At 35.3% G+C, this 15765-nt stretch overlaps 1 pseudogene; it reads right to left on the bottom strand.

Moving 5' to 3' along the window:
• Nucleotides 1-6774: 6774 nt before the first annotated feature.
• Nucleotides 6775-7639, bottom strand: LOC100450585 (ferritin heavy chain-like; annotated as a pseudogene).
• Nucleotides 7640-15765: the final 8126 nt, after the last annotated feature.

Here is a 15765-nt window from a genome sequence, read left to right as displayed (position 1 = left end):
TCTTATTAGACTAAAGAGTTTCTTCACAGCAAGGGAAACTCTCAATAGAATAAACAGGCAACATACAGAATTCAAGAAAATATTTGCAAACTATGCATCTGGCAAAAGTGTAATATCTAGCATCTGTAAGGAACTTAAACAAATTTACAAGAAAAAAATGAAACAGACCCATTAAAAATGGGCAAAGGATAAGAACAGACACTTTTCAAAAGAAGACATAAATGCAGCCAACAAGTATATAAAAAGGAGCTCAATATCACTGATCATTACAGAAATGCAAATCAAAACCATAATGAGATGCTACCTCACACCAGTCAGAATGGCTATTACTAAAAAGTCAAAAAATAACAGATGCTGGTGAAATTGTGGAGAAAAGGGAATGCTTATACACTGTTAGTGAGAGCATAAATGAGTTCAACCATTGTGGAAAGCAGTGTGGCACTTCCTCAAAGAGCTGAAGACTGAACTACCATTCAACCCAGCTATCCCATTACTGGGTATATACCCAAAGGAATATAAATCGTTCTACCGTAAAGATGCATGCATGTAAATGTTGACTGCAGCACTATCTACAATAGGAAGGACATGGAATCAACCTAAATGTCTATCAACGGACGACTGGATAAACAAAATATGCTAAATATACATCATGGTATACTATGCAGCCATAAAAAAGAATGAGATAATATCCTTTGAAGGAACATGGATGGAGCTTGAGGCCATTATACTAATACTTAGTGAGGGCTAAAGGATGAGAACACATGGACACCAAGAGGGGCACAACAAACACTGGGGCCTACTTGAAGGCAGAGTGTGGGAGGAGGGAGAAGATCAGAAAAAATAACTACCAGGTACTAGTCTTAGTACTTGGATGATGAAATAATCTGTACAAAAAACTCCCGTGACACAAGTTTGCCTGTATAACAAACTTGCACATGTATCCCTGTACTTACAATAAAACTTTTTTTAATGTAGCCTTTTAAAACTATAAGATGTTTTTTGTAAGCCTTGTGGTAACCACAAAGCAAAGACAGCAATAGAGGAAAAAAAGAATGAAGTGTCTACAAATCAGCCAGAAAACAATAAACAAATGACAACAGTGAGTCCTCACATATTGATAATTACCTTGATTGTAAATGAGATTAAATTCTCCAATCAAAAGGCATAGAGTGGCTGAATGGCCAACAAAAAATACCCAGTCACACACTGCCTACAAGATACTAACTTCTCCTGTAAGGACCCACATAGAATAAAAGCGAAGGGATGGAAAAATATATTCATGTAAATAAAAACCAAAAGACAAAAATAGCTACATATATGTATAAAAAAATAGTTTTAAGTAAAAAACTCCCTCCAGAGAGAAAGAAGGTCATTCATGATAAAGGGGTAAATTCATCAAGGGGCTATACCAATTGTAAATGTATATGCACCCAACATCAGACCACCTAAATATATAAAACAAATATTAATAGATATGAAGAGAGAGATAGACTGTAACACAATAACAGTAGGAGAATTCAATATCCACTTTCAGCAATGGACAAATCTTTAAGAAAGAAAATAAATACCAAATACTGGACACATGCTACACATTAGACCAAATGGACCTAGCAGATATACACAAGGCAGTACATCCAATAGATGTACTGCATTGTGCAGAATACACATTCTTCTCAAGCACATAGAGAATACCTCCAGAATAAATAAAATGTTAAGCCATAAAGAAGTCTTAGCAAATTTAAGAAGATGGAAATGGCATTAAATATCTTTTCTGACAATGGCATGAGTGTAGAAATAAATAACAATAGGAATTTTAGAAAATTCACAAATACATGGTAATTACACAGTGTGCAGCATCTGAATCACCAATGGAGAAATGGAGAAATTATAAATCAAATTTTAAAATGTCTTGAGATAAATTTCACCTCTGCCACTTACTAGTTTTGAGACATTAGGAATTAATATAATTTCTCTGAGTTCACTGTCATCATCTGTAAAATGGGTATAACGATAGCACCACATTTTATGTTGCTGTGAGGCAGAAATGAGGTAATTTATATAAATGACTTAAGCTGGTGCCTTATACATGGCAAGCTCTCAATAACTGTGAGCTATTTTCATTAGTGAAAGCAAGTCATGATACTGTAAAAGACTAACTAGTACCTGTATTTTTTTCTGGTATAAAAAGCTGACATTTAGGAAGCCCTATTTTTTTTTAGATTACCTTTACCAATAGATTTCTTGCAGATTCATATCCACAGTAGAAATAACTTATTTCTAGTTTTGAAAACATATTTTTAAACCAGTCCCTTAGAAGACTCCTGTGTGATCCACACGAGGAAAACACACTTCCAAGTGCATTCTTTGTCTCAGGGCAAAAATATCATAAAATATGTAAACCAATTTGTAATCTCCTTATTTGCCAAAATCTCATCTATTACATTGTGTTGAGTCATTGCTCAAAATCTCCCTCTCCCTTAGGTAACATCCCCTGATTATCAGGAATAGGTAGTTCCTTCATACATTATTTCCATACTACAAATTACTCAGATAATTGTCATTACGATGATGCTTTAGATTTGTTTAGAGTCCACTGTTTTGATATGAAGAGTAACTGGCCTATATTCTTCCACAAACCTTGTAAAAATTATTTCATTACTGTTTGTGAAAGTTCATTGAATGATTGTGTAGCATTACCTCTTTAATAAACATTGAATGGAAAATTATAAATGAAAACACTTCCTAAATTCACTCTTGATTTAATTGTTCATTAAAATAACCTCACATTGGATGTGTGTTTTACTCTTTAAAAATTGGCAAACTGCTAATACATCTCACTTAACTGGGCCAAGTCCATGTCTCATTTAACTTTGACTCCCCAGCACCAACTCATTTATTAAGAACAAATGTTGTTGAATCGAATTAAACAGCCAAACAGCAGACAAATGAAAGTTGTGGTTAGTAAGATAGGCCGGACTCAAACACTGCTCTTGTGAAAAAGCATTTTTAATCACCTTGTTATTTTCTAGGATAAAATAATCATTTATAAAAATGATTACATATTTTCCATATTTAGAAAATAATAGTTCTGTATTATGTTAATGTCTGCCTGGGAATAAAATAAGTACCTTATCAAATTCATTGGAATGATAAGACTATAAGTATACCCAAAAGTAGCTGTGAGGATACATTCAAATTAAAACAGCTGCAAGAGTTTATGGTTAGGTGTCGCTTCATGCTCAATATTGTTTCGGAAAAATGCAGTTTCAATTTATAGAATTACAACATGTATTTTAGGGCTGGAGAGAAGCTTAACATGTCCTTTACTGAACCTAGAGAGGAATGCACTGCAACAGGATGTCCATCCAAAATTGAATAGTGACATAGAAAGTGCTGATGATCTCTACTGGAGGAAAGAGGTGGACTGTAAGATGCTGCACATTACTTGTATATTTATTTAACATTCCAGGACTTTATTATTAAAATACTGTAAGCCGTATGTGCCTTATTTTTTTTTCCTCATAGCTCAGTGCCAGAATTTTGAGGAATTTCAGCATGCTTTGGTGAGAAAAGAAACAGGTATTTGTTTTCCAAAAGAGTGAAGGCACTGACTGCTTTTGTCCAAAGGATGTATTACTGACCAAAAATGAGCAATCTTGGAAAATCAAAAGGGAGAACTTTCCTGCTGATAAGATGAATATATAGGTAGAGGAAGGAAGGAGTATAAGCTATGTGGGAGCACTAAACCACCTCTCAACTTTAAGTATTAGATAAATATCAATGTCATCATTCTTAGAAACCATTCATTTAAAAATGAAAATTAGAGGATAACAGAAAAGAAATATAGTGTTAGGAGTAATCCATCAGGAAACGAAATGGTTCTGTGTGTTATCTACACACACTCATGCTGAGGGGCTTGAATTCCACTTTTTGCTTTGAAAGTTACTGTGCTGGAATTTTCATAGCAAAAGCAAGTTTTGCATAATGATTTCTCAGTGAAAGAGCCGTTAAGCTGCCAGGTATATGCTTCTGGAATAACACGCCATGAGATTCTTTGATGTTGTTTACCGAGTTATTTTCTTTGGAGTATTGTTCTGTAAAATTTGGTAGAAAAAGCATCTCATGATTAGGAAGTTGGGAAAATGCTGAATATTTTATCCTCCTGTTGTAAATTCACAAAATATATTTTTATATTGAAGACTGAAAATTCCTAGAGTAAAAAATATAAACTGAAAAAGGCAAAAAAATTTGCTAATTTAATAAACACAAATATGTTCTGCATATATATAATTTATATTTATATATAAAATATATAAATATATATTAATATATTATATAAATATTTATACATATTTATATATAAAATACATTAATATATATTAATATATAAATATTTATACATATTTATATATACAAAATATATAATTATTTATGTATTATATATAAATACAAATATATTTAAAATATTGCCACGAATCCATTTTTTCACTGAACACCTATTGCTATTTTGTGCAATATGATGATAGGGAACAGAGTCTAATAAACCTGGTTTAAGGCCGGGCTTAGTGGCTAGTGCCTGTAATGCTAGCATTTTGGGAGGTCGAGGCAGGAGGATCTCTTGAGCCCAGGAGTTTGAGACTAGCCTGGGCAACATGGGAAAACCACATCTCTACAAATAATACACAGATTAGCCAAGTGTGATGGTGTGGGCCGGTAGTCCCAGGTACTCAGGAGGCTGAGGCGAGGCTGTAGTGAATCGTGATGGTGCCACTGCACTCCAGCCTGGGTGGCAGGGTGAGACCTTGTCTCAAAAAAAAAAAAAAAAAAAAAAGGAAAAGCTGGTTTAAGGAATTAAAACCCCATAAATTATGATAGAAACACATTTCCAGGTGATAAGGAGTGGCTGTGATAGCAGCATTCACTTCTATTTTCATGGAGACAATTTTTTCTATTTTTTCCTTTTCATTTTTCATGCTTTTTCCTTTCAGCATACTCTATTAGGAATAAAGTGAAAAATGCCATTTGCTACCCCAGAGGAGCTATTCACTCCACTATAAGTAATTACAATAGAACCTGATAAAGATGTATTGATAATGAGATTTATTAGCTAAGTTTCTTTTGGTAGCAAGCAAAGAAAACCAAATCGAAGTTAGATACATGAAACCTGAGCACAGAAATAAAACCAGGCTCAAAAAAGATCTAGAAAGCAGATGTATCATTTTCAATGACACAGTCACTGAACTGCTTTGAACAAAGGTGGCCTTCCTAAGCAAAAATTCAGAATCTTGTCTGGAGATTCAAAATGAAGCCTGCTGCTGGTAGAATGAATGCATATAAATAAATACATAAGAAATACATATAAACAAAATTTAAATCTATGCATATATAAGTATACTCGAATATCGTTCCTTCAACATTGATTTGTTCAACGTTGTTTCATTATAACGTTGATGAGGAAAAAAATCAATTTCCAGAGAGGCCACTGTCTGTGTGGAGTGTGCACGTTTTCCCCATGTCTGTATGCATTTTCATTTTCTCTGTGTACTCCCGTTTCCTCCCACATCCTAAAGTTGTGCACGTTAGGTGAGTTGGGGTGTCTACATTGTCCCAGTGTAAGAGTGTGTGTGTGTGTGTGTGTGTGTGTGTGTGTGTGAGAGAGAGAGAGAGAGAGAGAGTGACCTGCTATGAGATGGCATCCTGGCCAGGGCTGATTCCGGCCTTGCTCCCTAAGCTTCCCAGGTATGCACCAGCCACTCTCCCCCTGAACTGGAATACATGGATAAATAATTATTTTACTTGTTTCTATTAATCTTTTAAATGTACTTATAACTCACATTTATTTCCATGTTTAATACTGGAAGTAATTTGGTCTTTCTTTACAAGTTTGGTGATGTTTTGTGATGGGAAATATGCCATAAAACTTAATTCTTGTTTATATCAATTAGCCTAGGGTAAAATGGGTTTCCTTACAAGTTCTTCTTTGTAAAGTTGCAGTTTCCAAAAACCTATCAACAACATTAACTGAGGACTTACTATAATACATATGTATATATAACTACTTTATTGGAAGAAATAGTACAGATGCCCAGCAATGGTGACTATAGGGATTTACTATGAAGTCTATGGAGAAACCAGCCCATTCCCATTAAGTCACTGTCACTCACGGTGAGTTTGTCAGAGAGTACTCTGTCATGCCATCTTCCAGGATCCCCAGCTTGCTACCTAGAATCAACAAATGTTAACATTTTCATATTTAAGAAACAAAAGTTTTCATGGCAAGATGAAGACCTCTTTGTTTATTTTAATCCCTGCCCAATCTCATTCCCTTCATTTCTTCCCCAGAGGCAGGGATGAATTCCGGACCATGCTTCACACTTTACGATGCCCAAACACCCCCAGACACCAGGGCCCAAGACTGCCCATCCCACTGCATCTCACTCCATATATCCATGTAGTTTATAAAGGGAAGACTAATGTGTTTTCCAGGGACCCATGGAATACCTTCCTCCTCCATCCTTGGAGATCCTGAGCTGCATGCAGATGGGGCAGGGCTGGGTGGAGAGACTGCTAGATACCAACTTTAAACTTGCATGAGGATGTGCCTTTATTCCTAAATAGTGAGAGTTTTGCAGGCATGCATCAACTGGACACCTTTATTGCTTTGAAAACCAGATAACTTTATTGCCAACAATGGTAAAACTGAAAGGAAAAAACTGAAGATAACGTTCTGAAAGGGCAACATGCCCACCCTGTCTGGCGGCCCAACCCGGTGAAGGCACCCCGTGGCTGTGGGGCCCATCTGGGCTCAGGACTCCTCCCCACTGCGGCCCAGGGTGAGCTTGTCAAACGGGTACTCTGCCAGGCCGGTTTCCCGTGGCCCACATCTTGCACAGGTTGCTCAGGTAGCCACTCAGCTCTTTGATGGCCTTGACCTGCTGGTTCAGGAAGTGGCTCTCCAGGAAGTCGCACAGCTGGGGGTCACCCTTCTCCATGGCCAGGTAGTGCAGCTCCAGGAGGCTGTAGTTGACACTCTCCTCCAGGTGGAAGGCACACTCCGTGGCCTCAAACCCACTCTCCCAGTATTCACGCTCTGGTTTCCAGATGTCAGGAAGGCAGATGCGGCCACCGCGCAGGTTCTGCAGCATCATCAGCTTCTGGGCGTGCTCCCTCTTCTCGTGCGACTGGCTCAGGAAGCAACGGCTGAAACGCTCCAGGGTCACGTCGTCCCGGTCTAAGTAGAAGGCCATGGACAGGTACACACAGGAGGCGTGGAGCTCCAGGTTGACGTGGCTGTTGACGGCGGCGTCGCAGTCGGGGTGGTAGTTTTGGCGCACCTGCCATAGCGAGGCGATCAGCGGCCGCTGTGAGTCGCTAGGTCTGTGACAGGACCGGAAGTGGGCAGTGGAACCCCTTCTGGGGGGAGGGTCGCGCTCCGCAGGGGCTGAGATGTGTTCCATGTAGGACTTCAGTTGATTTAATGAAGCCCACCCACATTAGGGAGGGCAGTCATCTTTACTCAGTCTGATTCAAATGCTAATCTCATCCTACTTCATCCTCAAAGGCACAGCCAGAATAGTGTTCGACCAAGTATTTGGGCACTCTGAGACCCAGTGAAGTTGAAATATAAAATTAACTCACAGTATTATTCATAATAAGTCCAGAGTGAACGGATACAATTTTTAGTATTATAATCTGTGAAAACTCTTTGTTTGGACTTTCACTTATCTTCATCATTTAAAAAACAGTTACACAATTGATAAAACAAAACACGTTCTGGCTCAGTATCAGTGATTAGCTCTCATCTATGAATTCAATACATTTCTACTGAGTAACTATTAGTTACCAGATATTTTTATAGATACTAACATAAAAACTTGTTCTAAATATTCCTCGTATTTTCATTTTTTTGTAGCTGAGCAATATTCAACGTTCTGCATCATCCCTTCTTGTGGTGCAAGTTTTCTTTTGAATGCGTCTATAGTAATACACGCAGTAGACGCCATGATGTACTCATAAGGAAGTGGACCATAAGTACTTGGCAGCTTATCTCTTTCTCTCTCTCTCTCTGTGTGTGTGTGTGTGTGTGTGTGTGTGTGTGTGTATGTGTGTGCATATATTTACACATCTGTGTATATATGCATATGAATAAACAAAATCACTTTTTAATGAGAGTAGTGAACGTGGTGCATCAATCCAAAACCAGTATTACCTGTCTCTGGGCTGTTCACTCTATATTAATTATTTCATTATCACAGAAACATTCTGAATTAATTTTTATTATTATCACCCATATCTTACAGATAAATAAATTGTGAATTAGAGCGTTTGTAACATACTAAAACACACTTTTTAAAATTTTACTGGTATGAACACTTAACATGAGACCTACTCTAACATATTTTTTAGTGCACAGTAGAGTATGATAGACAGTAGAGTATGATAGACAGTAGAGTATGATAGGTGCAATGATGTGCTGCAGATCTTAAGAGTTTATTTTTTTCTTTTTTCTTTGTTTCCCCCCGTTTGGTTTTTTGTTTGTTTTGTTTTTTTCGTTTTTTGTTTTTGAGACAGAGTTTCACTCTGTTGCCAAGGCTGGAGTGCAGTGGCCCCATCTTGGCTCACTGCACCCTCCACCTCCGCAGGTTCAAGTGACTCTCGTGCCTCAGCCTCCCGAGTAGCTGGGTACCACCACACTGGTAAAGTTTATTCATCTTGATCAATGGAAACCTTGTATCTATGGATTAGTAACTCCCCGTTGCCTTCTCCCCCAACCCTTGGCAACCATCATTCTATTCCTTGATTCTATGAGTTTGACTATTTTTGATACCCCATATAAGTGGAATCATGCAGTGTTTATCTTTTTCATTACTGGTTTATGTCACTTAACAATCCGTTGCAATCATTTGGCATAATGTCTTCCAGGTTCATCTATATGTGGAATTTTTTCTTTTTAAAGGCTGAATGGTAATTTATTGTATGTATATCCCACGTTTTCTTTTTCCATGCCTCTGTTGATGGACATTTAGATTGTTTCCACATCTTTTGAGCTCACAACTTGTAAATAGCAGACAGTGACACTCTTAGTTGTATTCCTCCCTACATAGTTTGGAAAGTTTTGCAGGACCATGAACTCCTCTAGGACAAAAACTGTGTAATTTGCTCAATGATCAATTCCACATAGTAAGGGTTCAAAAATATTATTTAAAGGATTGATCAGCCTGTTAAAAGTTTTAGTCTTATTATTTCTCCAAATTTAAACAATGAGTGGGAGTGGACGTTGATTATTTATTTAAACAGTGTTTCCTTTGGAAGAAAAAAGAATCAGTGACAATGGTGAGAAATTCTTATAATTTTAATTAAATATTCACTAAGATAAAACTAGTATAAAAATGTGTATGCTTAAAGGTATGTTTTTATACTTGTAAAATAAACAATTTATAAATATTAGAAATAAAACTGTAAAAGTAAAAACTAAGAAATTTCTATTGTATTTCACATTGTGATTTTTGTCTTAAACACAATCACTTCTCGTTGAGAATAGATCTAGTTTCTGTGGTGCAAGTTTTCTTTTGACTGTGCCATGCCTATATACCCTGATATACTTGGAGTATCTTCATTCTTGATCACTCTTTTTTACTGAAATGTTTGACACACCTTATTTTACATAATGATTCATAATGTAATTTTTCTTTCAGGAAATGTAAGCCATCCTTTAAATACTGTCCAGTCAAGTTCTTTTTTATGAAGTTGTGAAACGTAAAGTGATACTTTATTCTGATGAAGTTTGATTTTTTCATAAATTACAATAAAGAGTCTCAAGAACTTCAGTAACTGAAGGTGCTGCAGTTTCCTTCTGTTAATATATTATTCCTTTCCTAATCATCACTTTGCAGCTGGTGAAATAAGGCAACATGACTACACGGGTGAACATGAGACAACTTCATTTTTACACTAAGAAATGCCATCTGGCAGCAATCTCACTTAACAGGATTGAAAACACACATCCAAATAAGAACACTGAATTTTTGTGGCTGTATTGAACTGTAAAGAGATTGAGATAATCCTGAAAATGCTTAGAGTAATTTTTCATTTAGATGTAACACAAGAAAAGATCTATGGGATTATCAAATATAGATACAGAATACTGAATTTTAATGGCATGAACACATCAGGTATTCAATAATTATTTTTTGAGGACTTAATGTATGTTAGTCTTTGTGCTAAATGCCAAATGATTGCAACAGACATTGGCTTTAATCTCATGGGCCCAAGAGCCTGTTTTGGTTCATTTTCTTTGCCAATAGAATATATATATATATATCTGACAAAAACAAGCAACAGGGAAAGGATTCCCTATTTAATAAATGGTGCTGGGAAAACTGGCTACCCATATGCAAAAAACAGAAACTGGACCCCTTCCTTACACTTTACACAAAAATTAACTCAAGATGGATTAAAGACTTAAACATAAAATCTAAAACCATAAAAACCCTAGAAGAAAACCTAGGCAATACCATTCAGGACATAGGCATGGGCAAAGACTTCATGACTAAAACACCAAAAGCAGATGCTACAAAAGCCAAAATTGACAAATGGGATCTAAATACCTAGACAGCTTCTGCACAGCAAAAGAAATTATCATCAGAGTGAACAGGCAACCTACAGAATGGGAGAAAATTTTTGCAATCAATCCATCTGACAAAGGGCTAATATCCAGAATTTATAAGGAACTTAAACAAATTTACAAGATAAAAACAACCCCATCGAAAAGTGGGCGAAGGATATGAACAGACACTTCTCCAAAGAAGACATTTATGCAGCCACCAAACAGGAAAACAAGCTCATTATCAATGGTCATTAGAGAAATGCAAATCAAAACCACAATGAGATACCATCTCACGCCAGTTAGAATGGCAAACATTAAAAAGTCTGGAAACAACAGTTGATGGCGAGGATGTGGAGAAATGAGAATGCTTTTACACTGTTGGTGGGAGTGTAAACTAGTTCTACCATTGTGGAAGACAGTGTGGTGATTCCTCAAGGATCTAGAACCAGAAATACCATTTGACCCAGCGATCCCATTACTGGGTATATACTCAAAGGATTATAAATCATTCTACTATAAAGACACATGCACATGTATGTTTATTGCAGCACTAGTTACGATAGCAAATACTTGGAACCAACCCAAATACCCATCAGTGATAGACTGTATAAAGAAAATATGGCACATATACATCATGGAACACTATGCAGCCATAAAAAAGAATGAATTCATGTCCTTTGCAGGGGTATGGATGAAGATGGAAACCATTATCCTCAGCAAACTAACACAGGAACAGAAAACCAAACACTGCATGTTCTCAATCATAAGTGGGAGTTGAACAATGAGAACACATGGACACAGGGAGGGGAACATCACACAACAGGGCCTGTCGGAGGGTGGGGGGAAAGGTGAGGGAGAGCATTAGGACAAATACCTAATGCATGCGTAGCTTAAAACCTAGATGATGGGTTGATAGGTGCAGCAAATCACCGTGGCACATGTATACGTATGTAACAAACCTGCACGCTCAGCACATGTATTCCAGAACTTAAAGTAAATAAATACAATTAAAAAAAGAAAACATATATGTCCATTCTCTCTCTCTCTCTCTATATATATATATAACTGATCCTATATATAGGATGAATAAATATATTAGTTGCTAGTAAATTGATAATCTATAAAATATGTGCTAATATATTTACTTTAAATTATTAAAATATATTCAATAATATTTTCTTTGCTATTTTTACTTCTATTGTCAAAAACACAGAAATTGCTACAGAAGTTCTTATACCTTCTCCTACATATAGTGGTAAATTTTATGGAAAAATAGATTTGATGTAATTATGTCACTTAGCCTAAAGACCCAGAATATCTCGGTTGAAAGTGTACATATTTTGCTTCACCAAAATCCAGTGTAAATTTTTCCTAACATGCTAGGAGAAAAGGATAATCCTTGCAAAATCTTTCCCTATGATTGCATAAGCTACTACGATATTAACCCAGTATGTTAAGAGAGTAAGTTATGTTTAATGTGATCACTATTTTTATAAGTTGACATGAGTAATGGCCTCTCAGTTTTTAATTTTCTGAACTTTTCTTCCACATTCTCAATGGTTTATTTGTTGATTTCATCTTTCATAGAAATATGATAAGGACTTTAACCAGCTAAAGTTAAAACTCAGTGAAACGCACAATTTACAAAAGTTTTGTAAAATGTTTCCTATGTATTATTTACATTTATTACCTTCCTTCTGAGCTTTTCATTCTTCAATTCTTGTTCATACATGAAAAATAAACAATACGATTTTGACTTGTTTTCTTGAAGGCTTTTGCCATTTTCCCAGTATGTCTTTTAATATTTAAGGACAGTTACGTCTATTTAGGGAGTTTCAAATTTCTAGAACATATATTACTTTTAGTAGATTCCTGCCAATATGATTTTAAACCTCATTTATTTTAATATGAATTAATATGATACACTTTAGGTAGAAATATGATTAACATTTCACTTTTGCTTATGTGTACGGTGCTATTCAGTTATGATTTCTTACATGACAAACAATCCATGAGGAAAGGCTTATTAATAATCTGCTAAGTGCTGGAGGCAGTAGGACTCCATTCTCATTAGTAATCTTATCTATTGATTTTCTCCTGCCAGGAAAGAGGTGATTCCTGAAACGAACAGCAGTAATACAAATTTATACAGCATATGTATACTCAAGCAGTAATATGAATTTATACAGCATAGGTATACTCAAAGAGGAATTTGTGTGGAAAGACAAAGCCTAGCATTTGTTTATATAACCTAAGTTGAAGATGTATTGTAAAGGAACTGGTGGTTTGAGAAGGAAGGTGAGGCAAACGCAGACAATTTGAATGGGAAGAGGCTGTTGAAACTGAAAATTGAGAAGGGAACTATGAAAAATAACTCTTAAAAGGCAACCCTCTTCACTTTGAGTGCCTGCATGTATGGCAAATTCCTTGGCTTAGGGTGAAAGAGGAAAGCTGTGCTGAGAGCAGCTACTGGTAGCAGGGCATACGACTGTGCAGGGCATATGTACGTGCAGGTATTGTAACATTGCTTAGCATTCCTCAGACCTTAAATCACTGTCAAGGACTAACAACTGCAATGATGAATGGAAATATCTGTTCCACATCCAAAATAATCTATTTAGAATTGCTTCCTTAGTTCACCAGGTCTCTATCAAATATCAGTGCTTTTAATTCCTTCCAAATCATCACTCTGGCCTCTAATCCAATGTATCCCTGAATTATGCTATAGAGAAAAATGCAATTTCCTCCATGTGGGTCTCCCTCCTTAAGTTTTTCTTCCCCACATTAAACATCTCTAACATTTAGAAAAAGACAATAGTTTCTAAATGAATCCAGGTGCACAATTGTCCAAATCATGAAAATAACTTCCTAAGTCCTTATTCATTGATAAATATGTTGATCAAATCAGTGTAAGTATTTCAGTTGATCAGTTTGTCTACAGAGACTGCAGCTACAAAATGAAAAATCACATTCAGCTTATTCATTTGTTATAAATGTAAAAGGAGCAATGGAAAGGATCAGAGGTAGAGAATATCTCTGGTTTTGCTTAGAATATTGTGATTCCTATACCTTCTAAGAGGTAGAACATAAAAGGAAAGTCCACTTCCTTTTTTCCCAGAGACACCGGTTTTTAGGCTATGGGGCTGATTTTCCTAGCCATGCTATTAAATATAATTGGTTAGATTACATTCTAAATTAAGCCAGTTCATTGGAGTAAACCTCTGTACAGGACACTTGGCATTATAAAGCTGTTACATAGCTGGTTGATGTAGAATACCCTTCAGACTCTTTGAAGGAGTACTGTTGCGTCAAATGAGCACAAAGGTAATAATATAATAGAACTATTTTTATAAAATCACAACTCAACACTTTGTTACAGGTTCAATAATATCTTAGAAAACTGTGGTGTGTTCACACGTGTATTGTGTACACACATTTGCCTATACATATTAGGCTTTAATCACTAACATTAAAACCAGCTAAACTTTGGACCTTTATGTGAATTGTGGTATGAATATATGTGTATATATGCATGTTATTTTTAAGAGCTGTGGTTTTAACATAGAATTAACAGCCCGTATTTCAAAATTGTGGTTAAAATTGTAACAATCTGTCTGTAAATAATACTAATATTGCATATTTTTGCCTGCTTGTCACACGTTGGACATTAGCCAGGTAAAGTTGACACTATTGAGAACATGGCTTTTAGCTGGTCATGTGTGTATGTGTACAGTACTCTGTAAATTTTGAATTCTGTAAAAGATGCAAATGTTGCATTTGAAGCCAAAGAATAAGATTAAGACAGCACTCGTGGACAACCAAGATTACTGATTATTCTACATTATTCATATCCATGATATGAAGTGATTCTGGATTTTTTTTTGCTAGCTACTAGAAAATAAGCTAAGATTTATGACAGCCTGTTGAATGCATCTACCAAAATTCCATCAATAGGAAAGTGAGACCAGTGTTTTTTGATTAAATCAGAGGATATGACACAGTAACATTTACCTGTCCTCAAAATTTTATTACTTTAACCATACACAAAATTGCCAAGATTTTAGCCATTTGTTGTCCTCTAATTATATGCTAGATAATTTCATTTGTAGCTGAACCACCTTATAAAATAGAGCTGCGTCTGCTCGATTATTTTCTAAATATTACATTCTATTTATATTTGTGAATTGAATGGACCACGTGATACATATGCATGCAAGGAGACAGGAATACTGTCATATTTTTCTATAATTTATCTATACAAGGAAATAGAATGAATCTTCTAGAAATATAAAAATACTAGCCTGACATTGTTTATTTTTACTTTTTGAGAACTTGTGTAATTCATTTGTTCTCTTTTTGCCTCAAGTTCTTTATTAATATCAGTAGTGCTGGACTATATCCTGTCTGAGATACTGTGATAAAATTATTATGTATCCAGGGATTTCAGCCCTTGGCTGTGAATCATTATCAATGGGAGGAATTTTGATTGAGCAAGCTCAGGGCAGAGTTTTGGCATATATACTTTTAAGATGTGCCACAAGGGATTCTGATAATTCAGCCAAGGTATGGAATAATTCTTCTATGCATTTTTATTCAAAGAACAAAATGGAAATCTTTAAGTCTATGTTATTTCTTAGGCCTTAACTATATTTTATACCTTGCTGAGAAAAACTATCAGTGGGTGTAGCAGTGGTAAAATTGCTGCGATGTATCTCATTATAAGACAAGTACATTGTTACTGGTAGAAAAATGATCAAAATGAATAGTGTATTAATCAGATTTCTCCAGAAAGATAAGAAAATAATAGGAGTTATACATATCTCCTATTATTTTACATATATGTAGAGAGAGAGAGAGAGCGAGAGGAGGGTGATATATAGGATAATAGGAAATAGTTGAATACATAGAATATAGAAATAATAGGATATATATTATATATTATATATTATATATAATGGGATATATATTATATATTATATATTATAGGATATATATTATATATTATAGGATATATATTATATATTATATATAATAGGATATATATTATATATTATATATAATAGGATATATATTATGTATTATATTATATATTATATATATCATGATATATAATATAATACATAATATATATCCTATTATTTCTTATTATATAATATATA

Source organism: Pongo abelii, chromosome X (assembly GCF_028885655.2).
Source record: "Pongo abelii isolate AG06213 chromosome X, NHGRI_mPonAbe1-v2.0_pri, whole genome shotgun sequence".
NCBI lineage: Eukaryota > Metazoa > Chordata > Mammalia > Primates > Hominidae > Pongo > Pongo abelii.
Note: the sequence above shows the minus strand (reverse complement) of the source record. Positions and strands in the feature narration are given on the sequence as shown.